The sequence below is a fragment of the Cupressus sempervirens genome, chromosome 5 (assembly GCF_028749045.1).
Source record: "Cupressus sempervirens isolate cs-2001-9-10 chromosome 5, ASM2874904v1, whole genome shotgun sequence".
Taxonomy (NCBI): domain Eukaryota; kingdom Viridiplantae; phylum Streptophyta; class Pinopsida; order Cupressales; family Cupressaceae; genus Cupressus; species Cupressus sempervirens.
In genome coordinates, this window is record NC_143122.1 from 883169609 (window position 1) to 883189025 (window position 19417).

Consider the following 19417-nt stretch of genomic DNA (forward strand, 5'->3'; position numbering starts at 1 on the left):
GTCTGAATATAAAATAAACTAGGCATAATCATATTAAAGCATCATGTCACATCACTAGCATCATCATGCATATATGATCAAACTAAATAGAAATATCATCTAGCATCTATGATATTGGTAATCAAAACAATGAATAGGCTGCATCAAATTATCTCAATATGCAAATAAACATGTAATAGTAATCAAAGTGTGTCTCAGGTCAAAATAACCATATAATAGAATGTAAACACGCAAGGAAGTGCACACGACACACATCAAATTGTGAATTATCTAAAATCTAAATCATATGAACAACTATAGTTCTTATAAATGCAACATTATTAGTTTGCAACTTAAATTTCCTTATTCTCTTCTATGCGATTTTCTAATTCTAGTATGTAGGATCTCAAACTAAAGAGGTTCTAAAATCACCCTCAAACATATGTTGAAAGTGCAATGCAAATTCATTAGGAACATAGCAATAAGGGGTTAATTACAACCACAAGACGTAGCACACACAAGGTTGAAACATGAAACATGAGGCTCAATTACACACAAGTAATTGTTTAAAAGCAAGCATTTATCAATATAAAATTGAAAGAATAGAGTATATGTTAGATTTATGTAGTAAATTGAGGGTTTGCTATAATGGACACTTTAATCTCAATCATAACTGTGTTATCAAGTTTATATCTAAAAAGCCTTGATAAAAAGAAACATGAATTGTGTTCTATGCAAGGTTAAAATCACCATTATAAGATGAATCATCATATTCATAACTACAGTAATAAAATTTAAGATTTAAACTTTATATGACTTTTTCAAGATTATAACATAAATTCTTATAAGAATTTAATTTTAAATTTTATAATCTATATTTCGTAATTTAATTATCAAATGACCTATCTTTATACAATTTTTTAAAAATAATTTAAAAAAAAAATAAAGTAATGTTAATTTTAAATAATTTATAAAAAATATTAATCAAAACTAGAAAACATAAAACTTAACTTCAATTAAAATATAGACAAATTAAACACTACACTCGCATTGGAAAAATACCTCAAAGTAATTCAAACCCAATAAAAAAGTAGTAGCATTCCATGTTTCCTACCATTTATGCTATGCACATATTTTGGGGAAAGCTTTCCATAGAAGAGACTCCAATGTAATTCTGATGAGTTTTAAAATTCCATAGTGTGTGAAATTTGGTTGTAGATGTGACGACTTTTGGGTGGAATAATTAAATTTGATATGATAGCGTTCAATACGGAATCAAAACACCATGTGCAACGTTAATGTGCATTATTTCCTACTCTTTAATTATTCCCATTCCCATGTTCAGGTGGGTTCTCTCAAGCAATCTTTAATAAGTGAAGAGTATTAGTGAGATCACATTTCAATTATTAATTATTATTATTATTTAAACTTTTAATTTTTAAAATTTTAAAATTATTGATTTCAAAGAAATCATAATATAATAATTAAAGGTCTATTAATTAATATATCATGTATGATAGTTGTTCATTTGTATCTTCATTAGTTAGATTTTTTTGATTTTTTTGATAAGCTATTAGGATAGTATTATAAATATCGATAATTTTTTAGATGATTGCAGCGCACAAGTTATGAGACATCTTTAAGGAGGTACTGTATGGCAATTTGAAATGACTATTTTTTAACCCTTGTGCGCTTAATAGATACACACCATGTGTCATTACTACTTAGAAGCTAGAACAATAACTTTAAGCAATTAAGTTGCATAAAGAGGTAACATGAAAACTTGTTGAAATCTGATGTATCGTTTAAGATATGTGGGTACATGAAGTTAGCTATTGTGGTCATTAATACACTTCCGTTAAGAAAAAGATTTTTAGACTACCAATGCAAAATGATGATGTCCTCTATTATTGAATTGCCTTTCAAGAATACCATTTATATTCTTTAGAAGATAGAGTGGTGCTTATTTAAGCCAAACATATGAATACATACATAATATTTACAATTAATTTTTTTGCCAATCATATTAAGGGTTAATCAACTCATAAAGGATTATTTCGTCTATTCAACAATAATAATTTATATTTTGTGATTAATTTTTTATTTATGAGCTAAATGTAAATATAGTAAGAATACCATCTCTTACTTTAGAAAGGTATAAACTAGTAATTCAAATATAATCAATACAAGAAAGTGGGTTGATTTGATTAAGTGAATAGGACAAACTATCAAGATAAATTGAAGTATGACTATATGCATGTTAATGATATTTAAACAATAGATTTCAAGAAATTGTCTAAAGGCAATTTTAAATAGATGAGAGACAATTATATAGGCTCTATCAGTTGTTGGTGTTTGAAAAATGAGCATCTATATGTTTATCTACATTTCAATTATACAACATGGCTTATGTGTCCTCTTATCATAGAAAAATGATCAAGGAAGAGAGAATGTCATCTATTACCCAAGCAAGACATTAGGGAGATGTAGCTTGAACAACTCATCCATGGAGCAAAATTTTGTAGTAATATTATTTGGCCTAAAAATTATCTAGCATTGTATGCTTAACGCTACTACTCATCTTGTTGCCAAAATTGATCCATTTAAATGATTGTTGTCTAAGGCAACTCTTATTGATAGAAGGAAAAGTGGCTCATGCTCCATAGTGAGCTTTATTTGATTCATAATGGACTACTTAGCAATGTATCCAATTCTAGGTTAATATCTTTTAACCACATAATTTATAGAGGAATATGTCTTTCACTGGATTAAAAACATGCCAATAACTTATAACTTGATGGATCCTTTGTCTACCATAATCATGTATTAGAATTATTTTTAGGACCCTTTAAGGTGATTTCATTAAGAAGAAGAAAATGCAACATTTGCTTCTCTTATACAAACAACATTAGGGATAAGTGGCATTAATATCCAGCTTAAAATAGTAGCTAATGGAAAATTTAGAAGCTAAGGGCTTTGGTGACTCACAATTAATTGTAAAATAGGTCATTTATTATTTCTTTTCAATGGATGAAATCTTAGTAGAGAGTTCACCAATTTACTTACTATAAATTAAAACCGGTTGTATGCTTAAATCTTTAAATGACTTGCTTAAGGAAATATTATGTTTTGTTGATTGTTACATTTGACTTATGTGTGATTGGCTCTACATAAGAGAAAGTCAAAATCATGAACGTTAATAAGAATTTATTACTACATGCCTTTTTATAGCTAAAAATAACTCTCAATTAAGGGAGATGACCCAGTACTTGAACTCATTCCAATGGTTGTGATAGCAATTGTCTGCACAACTATGGGGTTCCCTAATGCACTACAATTGATCTCCCTTTTTTTTCAAGGGAGTGGAGGGCTCTATTTTGGATACTTTGGCAAAAATCAAGTTGTTGTGCCGTCATTTTTTATGATTTGGCTTTAAAACCTTAGTTATAAGCAAGGGAACTGTCAAGTAAGCTACTATAATAAAAAATTGTGATTTTTAATTTCCATATAGGATTTTGAGAAGCACCAAGTTAGGGTGCTCAACTACTAGATATTATCTCCTAGTAGTGAAGTCCCTCAAAGTCGGTAACTATGGATCTTGTTCTAGATCTTATATATTATTGTTTGTGTATGTTGTATGATAGTAGAAGACAACATCATAGTCATATCAAATATTTTTAAGAAGAGAATGAGATTATTAATAATACAAATATTATAGTATTAATTCATATAAAAATGCACATAGATTTATGTTTATCAAACATAGAGATTATATACATAAAAGAGAAAAGGAAAAATTATACTCCTAATTCCTCTTCTAGCTTGATCAAGTTATTTTAAAATGTCTTTTTACTTTTATTTATACAAACCATTTTTCTTAAAGTTCTAGAATTTGAAATGTTTTCTTAAGATTAAAAAATATTTTAATTTAATTCATTAACTCTAAAAAATATGATTAACTCAATTTCATTTCTAAAGTTTAATAGATCATACTTCTAAATAAAAGACATACTTTAGATTGAACAAATCAGATTTAGTAAAGAAATTTATTTCTATCACATAAGCATTTACAAAAATATTGACAACAGTATTCCTGTTCTATAGAGAAGGAAAAGAAAAGTTAAAATTTACTTTATTCTTTGATAAAGTAAAGCAGGAATCAAATTTGTTAGAAAATATTCACAGAACTAAATTTGCTACAACTCCAGAGTATTGAAAGTAAAACAGGGAAAACTGTGAATAAAATTACTACAGTTTAGGCGTTTACATAAAATCTGTGGCCTGTGTCCTAAGCTAGGAATATTCTTGTCGAGAAGGTCTTTCTGAATCCATTTCATATGAAACCCGTTGTTTTGCAGACAAGCCAGCCAATTAGCGAGCTTGTTGACCACAGCTTTAGCCCCATTTTGTTATTTTTCTTCTCTATTTGAGAAAATCCTTTTCATTACAATTTCAATTTTTCTCTTCAGTTGCTCCAAAATGGTCGATCCTGGTTTCATCCCTGGATTTATTGGCTATGCCATTCAATTGGCCGGAGATCAGATTATTCACCACATCAGCATTGCGGTCCGATGCAGGAAAGAGTTGGATGCCCTCAAAGACCTGCTAACAACAATAATTGAAATGAATGTGAAATTGCAGGAGTATCAAAAGGCTCTAAACTCTGGCAAAGTGAATACATAGAGTCATCCTTTGCCCTCCACAATCAACAACTGGTTGAACAAGTTGAGTGATCTTCTGGAGGAAGCGTCTGATTTGGCACAGCGCTGCACTGTACCCTCGTACTTCAATACCTGTTCTCGGCAAAAAATGAGCAGAAAGATCAGAAATCTCATTGAAAATTTGCAAAAGCATGTGGAAAATGATGTAGCCCCGGTTGCTTTTCTAGATCAGCTTCATCAAGATGTGGCTTACAATGAAAGATTTCAACAGATCAAACAGAGAATGGATTCTCTGAAGGGAAATGCTGGACTTGCCGGCACATCTGGAGATATCTTTTCATTGCCTTTTTCGGCCACTTCAAACGCGAGGTATATTGAGGAGGCACTCAAAGCAACTTGTGGAGCTGATTCATTCACAAAAGTTCCAAAATCTGTGTCGTTTCGACATACTTGGGAAGGGAGGGGCCGGCAAGACTCTATTACTCAAGCAACTCTTCAACAGTGATGAGGTACAAAATCTGTTTTCTAATGACTTGATGCTTTGGCTTACTGTTTCGCAAACTCCATCTTTCAGCGCTCTTAGAAAAGATCTGGTCAAACAAATAGCCCTTAAAGTAGATGAATGATTGGAGAGCAGAGAGGAAGACCAAGTAAAAACCTGGTTGAATCAGAGCATGACAAAGTACAGATTTGCCCTGTTTCTAGATGATGTTTGGGAAACAAGTTCAACATCATTGCTAGAGGAGCTGTGTGTGCCTAACTCTCCATTCCATGACTCCACATCGAGAACTGAGAGTGTGCAAATGCAAGATCTGAACCAGGATGATAGTTGGAGATTGTTTTCTTCTCATGCTTTTCCACACAACGGTGGAGTTTTGCCCGCAGGCATTGAGGGAGAAACAGCCAGGCGCGTCTGCAACAAGTCGGGAATCACTCAAGTAGATGAATGGGAATTTGCACTCCAGAAGCTGCAGAAGGATGTTGGAGGGTCGCTTTATAGGAGCCTGAGATTAAGCTACGATGTCTTGGCTGATTATGGCATTTCCTTGCAGTTGTGCTTCCTCTGCCTCGCTGCTTTCAAGGAAGATGAAGTTATCTATTATTAAACAGCTACAAAGTACTGGATTGGAGAAGGGTTGATTGGCGGGCCGGATTCTTATCAAATAGGAAAGAATTACCTCAATTTGTTAGCCGACCGATGTCTAATCGAACCCCTCTGGAAGGATCATGATGGAGGTGTGCTCATTTTTAGGGTGCATGATGTTTTGCATGATTTAGCACATGAAATCGCTGAGAAGGAAGAGAGATGCTTCTTTCGGACAGGCAGAGGTTTACGAGAGCTCCCAGATGATGATGACTGGTCCGGACACATGATAATTTCATTGAGGAACAATTTTTTGACTAGACTTCCCAAGACATTTCGAGCTCCCCATGTCTGATCCCTGCTACTTAATGGCAATCGTGGTTTAAAGGAAATTCCAAAAGAAGTGATGCAGAGTATGGCACTTCTGAGAGTCTTGGATTTGTCACGGACTGCCCTGAGTTCCCTCCCAAAACACATTGGGTGTTTGAAGAATTTAGTTTGCCTCAGGCTACGCTCTGTGCCAATCCAAATGCTGCCCAATTCTATTTCTGCTCTTAGAAAGCTTGAAATACTAGATCTTTCTAAATCTAGCATTACACAACTCCCATCCAGCATTTCTAAGTTGACTTCCTTACAAGTTCTCCACCTTGGTTCTTGTGAACACCTTCAGTCCATGCCATTTGGGGTCTCACGCCTTAAATCTCTTCAATACCTGAATGTGTATTGTAGCCCAAATGCATGGACAAAGATAGTATGGAACAACTGCACAAGAGATCTGCTTTCAATTAATGATTTGGGCACCCTAAAACAACTTACAAAGCTGTCTCTTGCAAATTATGGCAAGACAATTCAGGAAGGAATTCTAGGAATGATGGAGCAGATGAAGTATCTAACTCTAGATCTCACAAATATGGAAAGACTGCCCCATGACATGACTGCCATGTCCAAATTGAGGAAGCTCTCTCTAACATGTCCTCAGTTACTCCGGATAGAATTTTCATTTTCTGAGTTTCAACATCTGAGCTACATTAATTTGTTCAACTGTGACATGTTGAAGCAACTTCTAGACTTGCACAAACTTGCTCATCTAAAGCAACTCAAGATTATTGAGTGCCCCAGCATTGAGAAGTTTTTGGAGGAATTTGGCAAAAGTGGAGTATTTCCTAAGCTGGAGGAGTTTTCTATTGTGGAGCTACAAAATCTACAACAGATGCCAATGGTGGAAGACACAGCTCTGCCTTCACTGAAAATACTAACAATAATGAAGTGTGAAGTATTGGAGATTCTGCCAGAATGTTACTGGGATTTGACCAGTGTAGAGAAGATCAGAGTATATGGCTGCACAACAGTTTTAAATGCAATGGAAGACAATTACTTTACTGAGAGAAACCCCAAAGTAGAACTAGTTAGGGTATCTGCTGTAGACACTGAAGCATTCCAAGAGCGCTTTAATGAAATGGTAGGAGGAAATGAGTATTTTCTTTACGGTGAATTTTGGCGGAACGAGCTCTTTCAGTTTTTGCACGAGGAATACCTCATAAACAGAACAGAATTGTAGTTTGGGCTTTACAATCTGAAATGACATCATCGGGTAAAGTAAAAGAAATCACTTTACCTTCCTGCTGTGTTCTAGTGGGAGTCCTGGTTGATTCTAATTAATATATTGTATATTGATTATTGATTATTAGTCCCTGCAAAATATGTGAAAATTTTTGCCAGACAAACCAATGATATTGTTCAAAATTTCCTAAAGTTTGATTTGAAATTTAATTATTAAATACTAATGGGGGCAATTTCCTGGAGTTTATTATGAATTTCGTAGGCCAAAAATCAAAAAATTAAGAGGCAACAGTGTACGAAAGTTTCTAGATTGCTCCATCGCGAAAAAGGCTAGAGAAGCAAAGTACTCAAAGTCTGGCCTAAAGGACTTATCGCATTGCCGCCATATGAAAACTGTTTAAGCTGGTGCACGCATAAATGAATTATTGAATGAAATTTAGTAAAGTGATGCATTTTAAAAGTTGTGTTTTCGAGTATTTGCGTCTGTCCACATTCAGCTTTCTTTTCAAATTTACGTTCAAAAAGTTAAACTTGGATGAATATAATTTTTTAATAAAGAACTTTACATTGTGGTATTTAATATATTTAAAATTATCAATAGGTGTTTGAAATATATTGAATAATGAAAATTGGTTTATGCAATTTTTATTTGATATGATTTATTTATAAGAAAAATATTTTAAATATTTTTTTACTAATTTTCATTATAATTTGTAATAATATTTTTTAAAAAAAAATTTTAATAGTATTTTATTGATTAGAATGTATTGTATGTTTTTTTAGGAGATATTTATTTCATATGCTCTTTTTTATCAAAGCAGACATTGATTTATGTAAATTATATGGCCTTCCACAACATTTAGTGTCTAATGCCACAATTAATAATTCTTTGAAGTCGACACTCTTGATTTTAGTAGATTCTAGAAAAGTCTTGTATAGTTATAAATTTCATAAATAAATTGATTTTATTTTTTTTGATAAAATTGTAAGATATTGTTAAACTTTTAGAAATAAATTATTCAACTTAATATTTTTTATTTTTTATTTTTTTCCTTCTTACTAGAGTACAAATTATATTCTCTACTCACAAATTGACAATTGCAATCTTCCTAAATGCATTTGTCTAATTATAATAAGAATAGTCCTAATAATTCATTTTTATATCAGCCATAATAATACCAATCAATTTCTTATATTATCCATAATAACACAAATAGTGCACTTTAAAGGAGCACAAGAAGAAAGACATCTTTGTGGACTTGCACCAACTATGTTAAAATCATGTTATATCTGTGTCATCTTCGACCACTAGTCTTCTAAGTCTTCCACTTAAACATTCCAATATTATTTCCTTTTTGAACACATGTTGATAGTTACATCCCCCACTATCAACTCCAAAAGGCAGGGACTCTAGCTCACAAAGAGCTCTTGTTTTAATTGTTTTTTATTTTTTTTTCATAATTTGATTATAGTGGATAGATGTTTTGATCTTTAAAGTTTATTTAATCGATTTTATTTTTATTTTTTTTATTGAATACAAAATTTAAAAAATAATTTTAATAATGAATAGCTGAAGGTGAACAATCAACAACAATGTTACATAACATCATATAGATACAAGGATTCATTACAACATGAAAAAAGAAGAAGATGTTTTTTAATATTATCTAAATTTTTTCTACAAAAAATATATTTTAACTCTGTCATTCCTCTTCTTATCTATCTATTAATTAAATATTTTGAAGTACAATTATAAAACTTTGTGTAGACCATCAAACTTATGTAAGCACTCCTCCACTTCAATTTAAATACATGTCTAACTACAATCTTAGCCAGTCATTTTGAAATCTCAAATGTTTAGAAGTTTTTAATCACATTACTTTATAAAGCTTATAAATTTTCAAAAAGTCATTATTATCTTTTTTGTTTTAGCAAACATATAACTTACATTCCTATTCCTTAAGGTCATTTTTAAAAATTGTATTCAAATCTCTATGTTTTATTTTTTACACTTTGGTCATTAGTTGATTGTAACATTTTGGGTGCTCAGAGTATAACCAACCTTTGCCTTTAGCCTCTCTTTTTATACACCTCAAATATCTTATCTAATTTACTTAAAGGGCTATTTGTTTGACAAGATCAATCGTTTTAATTTCCAATCTTTGAACAATTTCTCAAGTTGACTCATGATTCAAAAGTTATGACCTCTAGAAGTTAGATCTCCAAAAATAAGAAATATTATTAGCTATTATCTCCACTTTTAACTATTATTTTTCTTTTTCTATTTATTTAAAAAAAAAGCAATTGTGATCTCCACATTGGCTCATGTTGTGATCTTATTTATTTAACTTTTGACTTTTAAAACTGATTTAAATTTTAGTTTTTAATTTATTTTTATATTAGTTTAATTTATTTTTTAAATATTTTTTTTTCAGTTTCTATATTTTTTTAGTCAATAGAATATTTGTTATAGATGTTGCTATTTTTTAATATCATTTTTTATTATTTCTCTTATTAATTTTTCATATTAGATTTTTGGATAGGTTTTTTAAAATGATTTTTTTCCATATTTGGAAAAAATGATTTTAAATAAATAATATTTATTAATCTATTTAATTTTTTTTTAATAAATATTATTTAATTTAAATTGAAAACTATTAATAATCTAATTTGTTCACATAAGATTATATTTTTAATTTCTAGTTTTAACTATTATTTTTCTTTTCCTATTTATTTTAAAAAAATTACTTGTGATCTCCACATTAGCTCATGTTGCAATCTCGTCTATTTAACTTTTGATTTTTAAAATTGAATTAGGTTTTAGTTTTTAAATTATTTTAATTTTTTTATTAGATTAGTTTTTTCTTTAAATGTTATTTTTTTAATTTCTATAATTTATTTAGTCAATATAATATTTTTTAGAAATGTTAATTTTTTATATTTTTTTTGTATTTTTCTTATTAATTTTTCATTATAGATTTTTTTATCGGTTTTTTTCATGATTTTTTCATATTTGATAAATTGAATTTAAATAAATAATATTTATTAATCTATTTAAAAGATTTTAGTAAATATTATGTTATTTAAATTGAAAATTATTAATAATCTAATTTGCTCACATAAGATTATATTTTTAAAAAATAATTTTATTATTGATCACCTATCAACTTATCATTGTGAGCACAAAAGCGTGCAACTACTAGTTTATTAGGTGCATGAGATAGAGGATACATGTAATGCCCACCCATAGTTTGATTTTCTGTTATATTTACCAAACTCATATATGCCTATTTCATGCATGTGTTAGTTTCAAGAAAATTGGATTTATAATTATGACATTATTTCATGCCTTGGATTACATGTATAGCAACAAAGAACGAACTTAGTTTATTATATTTCACAAGTTGATTGTTGATTATAATTACTGGTGCATTAATAATGCTTTAATGGTTTTTAGTTAATAAATGTGGTTGCTTTCAGGATGATGTGAAATGATGAGTTTTCATGTTTGAATATGTGATGATTTATACCTAAAATTTATTATAGTACTTACCCCATACTTGCATGTGTATGGTGTGTGTGTTTGTTTTACTTTTCTATTTTTCGTATTTGATGTGGTTAAGGGAGAGAGTCGCAGTCACCTGCTAGTTGGGATCTACATGATGTACCACTCTTTGTCATTGCTTGTTTAGTTTAGATATATTTATATGCATGTACATGCTTATCTTTTATGCATAATGTAGGTACTAAGCATCAATTTTCTTGAATTGCCAAGATGAGCTTGCCTTATTACAATAACTCAATGGTAAGAATGGGGAGATAATGTTCAGGTCCAATCCTAGCCATAGCCTAAATACTTGTCTTGCAAGGAGGACTCGTAACCAACTTTTCACCCTTTTTAAACCCATGAGTTTATATTTGTTTATGTTGTTTGATTTTGAGTTTTTGTCTGCTTTGGTAATGTTGTTTTATCTGGGTTTTGATATGTGATTTATTTGGTAAATGATTTAATTATAATATTTCAGCTAATCATATAATAGTGAGTCTTATTAAATATTATTTAATTAAAAAGAAAATATTAAAGCATGAGAATATTTAATTAATTCAAAAACTAATTAAATATGTGCTTTAATTTAAAATTCTTAATTTAGAAGTCTTAAAATAGAAAATTGGTTAAAGTAAAATTAGAATATGATGATATTTAATTAATTATAAATTAATTAAAGATGTACTTCGGTTTAAAAGATTTAATTTAAAAGTTTAATAAAAGAAGTTGGACAAAAAGAGAATTAAAATATTAAAATACTAAAGATTTAATATTTCTTTATTATAATTTTTTATTAATAATAATTAAATTAAACGCACATTTAAACAATGAGTCAATTATTATTATTAATTTAAATAATAAACTATACTTTAATTAGTGCTTGCACTAATTAATCAATAGGATGAAAATAAAATATAAAAGAATAAAATTTAAAAATAAAGTGATAGTTCTAATTGTGGCATAGTTATATTTATTTAATTTAATGATAATTATTTAGGAATTTTATTTTAATAATAAACTCTAACTAATTTTATTAATTAAATTAATAAATATATTATTAAAATGCTTCAAAAATTAATTAAAAAGAGAAATCTAATTATTTAAATTAAAATATTTTGTAATTAAATATCTAAAAGAGTTGTACATGAAAAGGTAAAAGGGTAATAAAATAATAAATAGTAATTGATTAGTGAGTTCCCTCTCGTGATTGCAAAATCAGAGCCTCAGTTTAAGGGAGAACTCTTTATCAGAGATCTAGAGCTGATTTTGTAATTGCACAGGTTTTGGGAGCAAAAATTCAGAATTGAATCAAAACAATTGTTGAAAGTTTTAGAGGGTTTAGATTTGCATGCATTTACAGATTGTCTCATATTTTAGCTATGGTTTCGAGGTAGTGTTTGAAAACTCATTCTAAAATTTTATTGAAAGATCTGTCTACTTCGTATCTTCTTGGGTGTTTGTATATTGCTTATTAATTCATTGTATTGATTATTGAATAAAGAATTATGTTATAGATTTTAAAAACAAAAAATTTATTAATCAAGAAAACTTGACTAAGGAAAATTATAGAAAAACTGTAGAAAATTATTGTGACAATGTTCTAATAAACCTCTTTCTAATACAGCGAAAATTTGATTATTGAAAATTGGGAAAAAATAATAAATTGAGCAGTTAGGGTTTCAATTTTAAATTTGTCATTAGAACGATATGATTATCATGAATTTTCTAAATATAGATTTATATTCTTCTTATATCTAAAATAATTTAATTGCAATATTTATTTGGAAAGCAAAAGATTAATTGAGAAAAAAACACATTGTAACTAAACGTATACATGCATGTGAAAACAAATATACTAAAAATAGAAACTAAGTATAGTATGGTTACATGCATGTAAATACAAATATGCTAAAAATAAAAATCTAAGGGTAGTATGGTTGCATGAATGTGAAAACAAATATGCTAAAAATAGAAAGCCAAGTATAGTAAGGTTACATGCATGTGAAAACAAATATGCTAAAAATAGAAAGCTTAGTATAGTATGGTTATATGCATGTGAAAACAAATATGCTAAAAATAGAAAACAAAGTATAGAATGCTTGCATGATTTGAGAGATTAAAAATATGTGAAAATACTAATTGCATATTTATTTTTATTTTATTAAAATACAATTTAATTTTCAAATTTATTTATTTAAAATTAATTAATTAATTAATTAAAAATAAATTTTGAAAATTATTTATTAATTTTAAAAATTAAATAAATATTATTCATTTAGTTGAAGTGGATGTTAGCATTAGTGATTCTTTAAGTCTAGTCAAACTCATAGTTGCATATAAATGCTTTTATAATTATTAATGCAAGAAAGAAGTTAATAAATAAATATTTATAATTTTATTATATTTTAAAGAAGTTGTGATAGAGTTCACTTTGTAATCATTTATGGAATACTATGTAGGGACTCTAGAGGAGTATCATTATTTGTCTCGAGTAGAAAATGTTACAGCAAGCCTTCATTTTGACTCCCATAGGAGGCCAAACTCAGAATGCATCTTCATTAAAACTCCCTTAGGAGGTCTAATGTCATGTCTTTGTTCCAACTCCTTTAGAGGCCAGACGCCACATCTTCATTCCAACTCCCTTGGGAGGTTAGGTATTCCATAATCTTATATTTCATTAAGTTTGATTATCCCATTTGTTTAATTTGGATATCACTTAGTAAAATCTCTTCACATCACCTTGTTGGCCACTTCTAGCCTAGGGTACACAACAAAAGCCACTCCACCCGTCTACCCTAAATATCCATGCTCATCACACAATGAGTGTGCATAGGAAATTCAATTTCCCAACCCAACTTCTATTTAAACAAACACTCAACCAACCTAAATCTGGGAGTTTGGGTGACACAAGATTGTATCATATGGACACAACCAACAACAAAAGAATTGACTACACAAATTCCCTTAACTTGGCATCTTGTCAGGAGCACATATTCAATAATGAAACTTGAATTCCACAAAGTAAAACCAAGTTCATGAACTACAATCCATTTTTATTATCTAAACATATGCTACCAAAATCCCAGTAAAACATGGGTGGTACACAAAATGAGGCAAAGATAAAAATATCCAAAATTCCAATTTCTCATATTTTAAGAAAAGTAAAAACCCACTTCCAAAATGTGGTCAAACTACCAAGGGTCTAATAAAAGTTCCAAACTGAGTTCCCAAGAAAAATTTGATTAGAACCAAAAGTCGACATTTACAACTAATATCACACTTCTAGATCAAGATATAAAATGCCTCAAAATGTCATCTAATTATTCCAACTCCATGATTATAATATTTGTGGAAGAGACTACTAGAACATAGACCAAGTCAAGTGAAACAAGGTGATAGACAAAAACTAGATGACACAAAACAAGGCAATTGTAAAACTACCCAAAATTCAAACATCTTGAAATTTGATGAAATAGAAAAGCCACTTCTAAAATAATCGTAAACTCCCAAAAGCCTAATAAGAATCTCTTTCCAAGAATACATGAAAAATAACAACATATCTCTACCAAAAATTTCATTTCCAACAACATGAAAAAAAAAAAATGCTCATTCCCATCTAATCGAGTGATATAATTGCACGCAAATAGAGGGGAACACTAGTTTTCAACCTCCAATCATTTGGCAAGTGAAAGGAATCATAGTAACCAAGCATTTAATTAAATTACAAGAGGCCTACCTCATGCTAAAAGGGTATAAATTTAAATTTGTCAAAAGGAGACCATAATGATCAACAAGACACAAGTTGATTTGAGATGTATCTTGAAAGAAAAAAAGAAAAAGTGCTAAGGATGTTGTCTTTTATAGATAAGGAACACTTAAGAAAAGGAGAAATATAGCTCGTCAATGCTTCACCTATAGAAGGAATCAAATGCATATAAAGTGGTTGATCATTAGAAGTAATAACCATGTCATCATTCAAATATTCCTAGTGAAGAAAGTAGTAATCCATGTCCTTATCTAAGGTTTCATCCCAAATGGTAGGATTATCCATGTTAGTAACATTGTGAATCACTAGATCTTGATCACCATCATCTTTGAAGAGATGAGCATCAATGAATGAACACATTGAAGCCTCATCATATGCATTAAATGGAATGTATTGAAGATCATGAAGATAGTTTGAAAATAAAGATAGCCACCTCCATTGAAAGGAAATATAATGTCTATGAAATGAATGCAATCTAAGAATGAACTAGATGCAATTTGTTTTGTATTTTCATAAAAAAAATTTATGAAATAAAATATATATTGAAACAATGTAAATACAAAAAGAGATCTACATATCACTAATATAAATAACATGAAAAGTAGATCTAGATACACCAAAAATCAATATAACTCCAAGAAATAAAATGGCACAAGTTGGGATCACCAAAAGAAGGTAAACACCTAATGCAAAAAAGAAAAGAAAAAAGATCAAAGGATCAAAAATTAGAAAAATGAGATATTTCAAGAGATTGAGATCTAACTACAAGATGGAAGAAAGAGGTGTAAGATGTCTAGTTTTCCAAATTGTTTACTAGTGAAATGAAGCACTAAATAGGATAAGGCCTTCATTTTATGCTAACATCAAATACAAGAGAAATAAGGTCTTCTAAACACAACTCTCAATATAACCCAAGTTAGATTATCAAAATCCAAGGAGATAAAGGGATGCCAATGTTAAACTCAAATTATATCAAGGAAGGATGCAAGCAAGTTATCTTTCATGAAATTTAAATAAGATTAAATATGTGTAAGTGTTAATGTACAATTGAGCTAATTGATTAGATGAGAAGAGTAAGATAGATCTAGGTGCTAAATACATGCAATTAGCCCAAGTGAGATATGGAAATAAGTCTAGACTAAAATGTAAAATAAATGATCAAGTACTCACCTTGAAATGTGTAGAGTAATATATCTTTTTACTTTTAAAATCATGGATCTAAACTTGTGATGGAACTTTTGACTATGAATTTACGATCACAACAAAAAACCTAGAAAATGGTATTTTACTTGGGGCCTCAGGAAGACATCAACCTAGTGCAACAAGTTTCAAATATTTTATGAAAAATTCTCTATGTTCCTAGGGCACAATAGAAAAATTGATCCAACCTCTTCAAGAATGTTTTGGCAAGTGATTTTTATATTGGTGGTCACAATTTAGGTATCCTACTCCTGCACATAGTAAAAATTATTTTTGTTTGGTTTAACGAGGACTTTTCTTAGTCGAGCCCTAGATGAGGAATCAATATTGAAATTGAGATGTAAATATACTGATAAAGGAAATAATAATATGTAGTAGGATTAAATTTATTAAATGAAATATATAAGTACCTTTTTAGTTGCAATTGAATTTGATATGTAATCAAGTATGCAAATATAATAGCATTGACTTAAAGAAACCAAAAGAACTCAAAGAAGTCAAACAACTCATGAATATGCATGTATTATAAACATGTTGTGATGAAGGATGAAAGGACTTGAATGATTTGGAATGATGGATCTCCTCCTTAGAAGCCAAAGTACACTATCATCTTGAAGGAAGAATCTTGATGCAAGAAAGAAATTCTTGCCTTATGAACATTGTTGTGGTTCCACAATGCATGCCCCATCTTCAACTTAAAAAATGAGGACTCCCTTCTTTTTTGTTTGCATTACATATTTTAGCTCCTTGATCTATTAGATCAAAGTCTCTTGTGATTGACCTTGATGATGAAGAGGCTCTGGGTCATGTGGGGTAGGTTTTTGGGTTAGTGTTATTGTTAATTTCATTTTGTGTTGAGTTCCTAATTTTTGTCTAAGTTTTTCTTGTTGGATCTTTCACTTTTCATTCCTAGAGCATGATGATGACCCTTGAAATCCCCTAGACCTAACATGGATTAATGATTTAGATCATAACTAGGTTAATTTTTTTTCTTTGTTTGTTATACTCATTAAAATATTGATGATTATTGAATTGATTGTATAGATTCAACACACACATATTAAAAAATTGGTGTTAAAGAAGTAGAAGGAGTTCAAGTCCATGCCAATGTGGACTATAAGGAGGGCATAAATCATCAAAAAGACCATACATACATACATACATACATACATACATATATAAGTGCTCCCATACCCCATTTAAGGAAACCCCATAAACCATTTCAAATCTAGGAACTTTTATTTTTTAGGCTTTGGACAAGGTGCATAGGTGCACAAGGTGTTCAAGGTGCACAAATAGGCCTAAATAATTAGAAATAATAGAAATAAGAACAAAACAATGATTAAAGTCCCCATTTGAGTGAAACCCAGAAATCATTTTCAAATCTAGGAACTTTGATTTTTTGGGACTTGAGCAACTTATGTAGGTCCCCAAGGTGCAAAGGTGCATAGGTGAGCAATTTTGCAAGTTCTAAAGATACATAAGTGTAAGGTCCCCAAGGGTGTATACATGTGCAAGTTTGCAATTTTGAATTCTTAGATATGTGCACATCCAAAGGTCCCCAAGATTACAATGGCTTCCTTGAATTTTTAAGTAGCTAAGATCACACCCAAATCCACAAATTTTAAGTTCGAAGGATTAGTGAAGAAATCACACTTCATAGATTTTCACTTAGAAGTCAGATATACCTAATGTTGCTAGATGTTATACAAGAGAAGAATTAAATAAGATCAATGATTGGATTGATAATATACAAGTTAGTAATAAGGTCATGATATCTATGTATGAAGATATCTAGGATATGTAGGGCAGAACACACACCCAACTATTAGAAGTGTAAAAGTTCTATAGTGTGGCTAGCCTGGAGATTTTGGGTGATGACTCTAGAACTTAACTATGCTCAGTAGAAATTTTTTTTACAATAATTTTGAGAATCATTTGAGGTAGTATCCTTTGAGGAAGATGTTTGACATATTTTCAAAACCAAGGAGACACTGAGGGAGTTGGGCTCTAAGTTGGATGATTTTATAGAAGTAAGGCAAGAAGTTTGTGATTTCCATAAGAAAGGGAATGGTATGGAGCTTTAGACTTGTCAAATCCTCAAGGAATCACTTTTTCCATCCAAAACTTTAAAGAAGCACATCCATACATCATTTTGGTTGAAGGTTTGTTAGAAATTTATTTAGTGCTCCCCTTAGGATTTATGACAAGGGCTTAACCACCTCCTATGTACTATAAGTTGAGTGGTTGTATTGGGCATTGATAGATTGCTCCTTTGGTGCAACAAAAACTCAACTCTAACAAGTGGTATCAGAGCTTGGTCACAAGTTCAAATCCTTAGACCCTTGGGTAACACTAAGGGGGAGATTGTTGGAAATGTATTCAGTGCTCCCCTCAGGATTCATGACAAGGGCCTAACTATCTCTTGTGTACTATAAGCTAAGTGGTTATAGCAAGCATTGATAGATCAGTCTTTTGGTGCAATGGAGACCCCACTCTAACAAGATCAACAAGACTTAGATGCTAGAGATTGAATCCTACCAATTTTGATCATATCACCTCCAAAGGTGCAAAGGTGCACTAGATGTGTGAGTCCCAAGGTGTGTAGGTGCGTCAATTATAAAAAACTTGCAATTGCATCGATTGTTAATTTCCATGTCTATTTTTTGAGTGTTTCATGTACCAAAAATGTATTTTGTTAGTAATTTAACTAATAAAGACACATGGAGAAGGTCAAGTTTGCATTTTTAGAAGTTATAGAGACTCATTGATCATCTAAAGTCTTCTCTCTTCTTATCTCTTTCTTCTAGTTTATTTTTAAGTCATTATAAAGGCCCATACACCATTTAATGAAAAAAGAAAGAGTGCATGCCTACTTAGCATCTAGTTAGGAGTCTATTTGTACACAATTTGCTTAAAATTAGTGTTTTTAGCATGCTTTTTGCAAGGAAAAGGCCCTAGATCTGAAAATTGCATCAAGGATGAGGATTCCTATAAATACAAAGATGTAATATGAGTTCAAGGTCAATATTTTGATGCAATAAAGTACATTATTGGTATTATAATTCTGTGTCTAGTGTTTCTTGTGAGAATGTGCATTTCATTTGTGAATTTATGTTGATGAATAGCCATGGAACCAATGGTTTTATTGTGTTTTTGATACAAGAGTATTTTGCATTAGAAAGTAAAGAGGGATGTAATTTTAGAAGAGAAGAATTTTTAAAAATATACATATATAAATATTATTTTAAAAAGAAAAAGAAATTGTGGAGGAGAGAGAAAGTAAGGAAAATTAGAAGAAAAAAAATTGGAAATGAAGAAAAGAGGGGAAAAGGAATTTAATAGGTGGCATTATTAAATGTAACTTGCGGCTTGATGGCTTATTTAATGTAAGGGTTTATTTTAACTTGTATTGGGCTAGGCTGACTTGTTTCTTAGCTAGATATAAGTAGGGGGGTCTTGTCTTGTCATTATTCATTAAGTGGAGTGAGTCATGAGGCAAAGTGGGATCCAAGATAGAAGATGGAGTAGTTGAGTGAGCACAATTCTAATAAGTGTGTGGATAGAGTGCCAAATGTGAGGTAGTTTACACTTGGGTCTTGGTAAATTTTCAGAAGGGT

General features: G+C 30.2%; 1 pseudogene; it reads left to right on the forward strand.

Annotated features, from left to right (window-relative positions):
• Positions 1–4243: 4243 nt before the first annotated feature.
• Positions 4244–7423, forward strand: LOC149558759 (disease resistance protein At4g27190-like; annotated as a pseudogene).
• Positions 7424–19417: the final 11994 nt, after the last annotated feature.